The following is a 5,774-nucleotide window of genomic DNA, read 5'->3' on the forward strand; positions in this document are numbered from 1 at the left end:
ATATCAAACGAATATATTTGGAGAGCTTCATCGACAAAGAGGTATGTGAATACTGAACTATCCTATTTACTCGCGACATTACCATTCTATCTATATAAGACTATGTCATATGACTTCTATCTGATTTAATTTTGTAAAAGAAGAAGTTTCAAGTCAAGCTTGTCTTGTTAAACATATTGAAACATGATTCAAGCAACAAATGTTTATAGATCCTTCGAAATCTTAATTAAGAACAATATATTGTTCAAAACTATCTTTATTTCAAGTTGATCATCTAGAAACTGCCATAGCAATGGTATTTCATATTTATGGTGATTGAGAATGCTTCAAATTATGAAAGAGAGCTTTTCAGAATTATTGAAATCTAGACACATGGTGGGTACGCATACCCAGTACGCGTACCCTAGACATCTGAAGTTCTGGAGCATATGTAGGTGCGCTTACCCAGTGCGCGTACCCTGAGGTTCTGAATTCGTCATGGGGCTTTCATGAATACCCAGTACACGTACCCCAAGGGCCCGATTTTGTGAATTTCTTAAGGGTATGTATACCCGGTACGCGTACCCTAGCTCCGCGAATCCATGAACTGGTCATAGGCACGTGTAACCCTACACATACCTACCCAGTATCAATTAAGCAGATGCTCATAACAATTTTCAAAAATACGTTTAGCATTGCTACAACTCCCATGAACACTTCAAAACATCTTTGATCACTAAATCACTCTGTGTTTATGAATCATGATTTAATTCTTGACTATTAAATGAACACGATTATGCTTATACGTTCATATGGGATACTTTCCATGAACTATCATTATACACGGTTCAAGTACTCTGGACCATAGTGTATATTCTTCCATTTAATTTCAAGACAAACTTCTCACATGCTTACATCAACTCCTAACAAAAGTTTCATCTATACTAAGAAAGTGTTTGATTGAATCTCAAGTTATCTTAGGTTAGATTAAAAGCAACCTTTGGTCTTGAAAGTCTATAAATAGAAAGACTCAAACAACTTGGAATTCTAATCCCTGAAACTGCTGTATCCTAGTTGCTTGGTAGAGTCGTCCTCTATTAACGTATGTTTCCTCTGAGAAACATAATCAGGTTTATGACTTAAATACTTCTTTTAGGGATTCATGAATCCATGTACGATTGTATTTACCTTGATAGTTCGTGTATCCTAATGTTGTTCTTATTGGTTGTCGAGGTTTCGTCAATCTCTAATAAAGAACGAGATAGATAGAAATCACAAAGTTCTCTTCGTCTCAAACTTTGTGATTCATCAAGATAAATATCTAAATTTTTTCTTTTTTGATTGGTTTAAGATTAGGTGGTTAGTAATCCAGGCTAAGTGTTCTAGATTCATGTTTGCTAGCTTTGTCTATTGCAAAAACTTTTCCAAGCCTCGATATAAACGATCTAAAGGTGAATAAAATAAACTTTTATGTTAGAGGAATATTGGTATCAAAAGTCTTAACTTAGGTTGAAGCAACTCTTAGGATGTAAAGGACGCCGGCTAAGGTAATCAGTTGCATAAAGCCTTGTTAAGTTCAAGAGACGTAAGGAGCACAACTGCAAGAGAATCACTAATTAAAATGGTTAATTCGATTTTAACTACATTCCATTCCGAAGTATGATAGTATACTAGTGTGTCTGTCGCGGCTTAGTATAATTTGGTGTTCAAAGATGGACGAGGTCTCGTGATTTTTTTGCAGGTGCAATTTTCCTTGTTAACAAAACTTTTGCGTCTTTTGTTTTTCCTTTTCCTCATTATATGGTTTTATTCTTTATAATAGGAAATGAATAACACAAGTAGTACGTATTCAATCTATGTGGAAAGATATTTAAAGCGTGAGTCGTTTTTCATTTTTAAGAAGCGATGCATATGTTGAAGCGTGAAGCGTCAATTTATGGTTGATGTTTGAATCAAATGTTTACTTATAAATAACACTAGTCGTTATTAATAATTATAAAATTTAGGAAGATAAAATTAATATAAATTTACTACAAGTCCATTTAATATCAAAAAAAAAGTGCGGCACAGTGGTTCACTCCACTCCTAGTAAGCTAGAGGTGTTTCCTCCCTTAACTTTCTTATATTTCTTTTGAAATTTAGGAAGGAAAGTCAGAATCGCATCAACACTGAAGGAATCTACCGGTTCATGGTAGATTCACTTCCAGTATACGACTCGGAGCGTTTTCATGAAATCTGAAGCGGCTCGTACGAGTTTAAAAACCATGCTACATTGTTTAAGTCCTTGCTAATTGTGACTGAATACGACATGTGCATTTTTTTAATAACCCTTTACTAATGGCTTCACCTGCTACGGATATGGGATGAATACGCCCAAAAAGAGATTGACTATTGATTAACAATTATAGGGGCTATTGAATGAAAAAAAATATTAATGTCTTTCTACACCGACATGATTTTTTTATTACATAACCAAACGTCATATTCTCCCACCTGAAAAAAAGAGTTTGGTGTACAACTGATAATCAAAAGAAAGTCTACCAAAGCTAAAAAATCTAAAGAAGCATCCCCCATATTAAAAAAATTCATACAATGTTTGTTGTTGGGGTTACAAAGCAAACATAGTTGGTTTGATTCAAGTTGCTTAATAGTCTGTTGGTTGTTCATAAACAAAGTTGAAGTTCAGCCAGCTAAGGTACAATCCTCACACTCTCTTATGGTATTATTAGGGTTTTTGATTTGAAAATTTTAAAAGCCTTTTAGATCGAAATGCTCTTTGAAGATTAACAAACATCTTGTTGTATCAGAAGTTAAATTCTCGTTGCAGGTTTTTTCTTTTTTAATATTGTTGTTTTCATGGTTTATTGCTCATGTTGCAGCCAGGATATTCCACTGTGTATTTTTGATTGCTAGTTTGACAATGAGTTGTTGTCTAACTGCTGTTTTTTTTATTAGTGAGCTTTTTATGGACTTGTAATTAATGAAGCTCATGTTCACATCTTTTTGTTCAAATAACTCTAGCTTATTTTAAATCATGGAGATCAATGATCTCATATCCTTGAACAATAATAATCCAAAGAAATTTATCCAATGCTTATATTCAATCCTTTTTTTTGTTTTCACATTACAAAATAAGGCAGTCAATTGGTGGTTTTATTCCTTATTAAAACCAAACATGCAAACCAAATGTCATAAATCACATCAAAGATTTATTCTTTAAAAACAAAAATCAAAGTTTCACATGTTTAATGTTAGAGTAAATGATGTTCAAGTTTTTTTTTCCTTATGTATTCTTGTTCATTTAATGTTTATTCTTTTTCACATATTTTATATTTGGGAGGCCTTGTTAACTTGTATCCCAGGATACTTATTAAGGATGATTATTATATTATTTAGTCATATTGGAGGTTGTAATTCACCTTTGGTATTTGAAGTTTCTTGAAAATGTAATTTTGTTGTTTCTAGAAACAAGTACTCCACATTTCCCTTAAGAAGTAAAAGTAATCTTATTTTGTTATATAAGAAGTCACACACATTAATTTTAGTACATCTTGTCCCATACTAATATTTTTGTTCTCTAAGCACCAAACCATCTATATCACTGATAAGTCATTTGGATATTAACAAAAAAGAAAATCCAAGTATAACACTACTATCTCTAAGACATATAGGTCTACCTTTCACATAACACATTTTCCATGTTAACACATTTTTAAATTCAAAAAAATGGACCATTATTAGAATGATGTGAGTTTGATGTCTTAATTTAACTAGGAAAACAAATATAGATCAAGCACTTATGGGAGCAAGCAAAAGTTAGTTCTCTTCGATCTTTACAAAGAAATATTCTCAGTGCAACTTCCGCGTTTACCACTATATAGTATGTATTTATCTCATGGTGGTATGATGCATAATACCTCACTCATTTATGTTTGTTAAGAATTTAAGAGAAAGAAAGACTTAAATATTTACCAACATTAAATCGACAATCTTGATGCTTGATTAAAAAAAAAACTTTACCAGTGACGTCCAAATGCCTTTATAAATTATTAAAGATAGCACAGTATGATGGTGCATTAGACTCGTGTACTCAAATTAATGTGTGATTTTGTAAGGATATTTATGGAATAATTCTTTCTAGAAACAAGAAAGTTTTATTTTCAAGAAACTTCAAATACCAAATCTAAATTATAACCTCCAATGCAACTAAATAATATAATGATTATCCTTAACATGTATCCTTAACTTCTCTAGTGATGGGATTACAAATATAAGGAATATAAGAAGCAATAGAAGTCTCACTTAGGTTATAACGACTAGGTAATCCAGTTAGACAAAACAAGCCGTTGCATGAACCAAGTATACTATATGCGACAAATGAAGAGTTCAGATTCAATTTCTTAACTCTAAGAGAAGAAACCTGATCATCATATTCTACATAGTATAACTGTTCATAATCTTCTTCAGAAAGCTTACCATTCTGAAAATGAAACTAAGCTTACCAGAATCGACTCCAGCAGAATGAAGATTACCGAGTAGGATACTTGAGTGAATTCGAGAGAAGAATGAATGGCGAGCAACCTTTTTCCAGGATTTGGAAACAAATTTGCAATCTAATACCGACTCAGTTGGTAACCTAGAAAATATATCTAACATGATTTCTGTAGGAAGTTGACTGAAATTCCCCATGGAAAGATATAATTAGTTGTTTTAAGAAGATGGGAGACGGATAAAAGGATTTCAAGGATTTGGTTAGGGTCTCTGAAATGTTTTCAAGGGGGAGTAATTGAAAATCCCCAATTTACGTTTTTTTTATATGGAGAATCGGAGAGAACATTTGGTATCTATGCTAACTCACCAAAGGCGAGCAAACTTAGTTGGCTCACCGAGTCGTGGCCTAACTCACCAGATATTCAAAATTCTCAAAATTATTCTTGATTTTCAAATGTTGATTTTTATTTTTATTTTTCTTCTTTCATAACCACACGAAGGAAATTAAAAATAGGTTATTATTTATAACTTTGCATTTGTATTTAAAAATAGGTTATTGTTTGGAGTCTTGGGACAATCATAAAGTTGCCGCATGAGAAGACCCCAATTGTTATGTAAAACAATTTAATTTTTGTTATAAGGGGTTACCAAATTCCACCGATACTGAAAGCACAATTACCATCTATAACAATTTTGTCAATATCGCGAAATCTTCAACAAGGTTTAATCACTGGTGTAATGTGTATACTCATATTTCGACAACCAATTAATTAACAACAACTTAATTTGTTTTCTAAAGTTATAGCAAAAAAAACAGTGTAATTATTTTGATTTCATTAGTAACGTGAAATCGATTTTCTTTATCACGTCAAAACCAATATCCAAAACAACTTTGTTTATTTTTCTTAGTTTTCTTCTGGAAAGGAGAAAGGGTTAAGGAACACCAGCAACAAGAACCAAAAAGAATGAAAAAAACAATAAAAACTAAGAAATAAAAGGGTCACTTCCATTATAATATTATTCGTATTTTCAGCAAACAGGCTCGGAATGACCTCAACAAATTCATTATTAAGCATGTCAGCAGTGCGGTTAAGTTCGGTTTTAAGTATGAATGTCATTACAAGAATTTAATTGAACGTATAATCTATTGACCGATTCCTACATATGATGACATGTCCAAAGGGGTTTGCAACCTACATCCTTAAGTGAGTTTATGGCTGACATAGATTCATTAAGTAAATATATTCCAGAGAGGCCTTTACCTTTAACTATCTTAAACCCAACTTCATGATCCTTGAAGTTCA

This window comes from Papaver somniferum, chromosome 8 (assembly GCF_003573695.1).
Source record: "Papaver somniferum cultivar HN1 chromosome 8, ASM357369v1, whole genome shotgun sequence".
In the NCBI taxonomy this organism is placed as follows: Eukaryota; Viridiplantae; Streptophyta; class Magnoliopsida; order Ranunculales; family Papaveraceae; genus Papaver; species Papaver somniferum.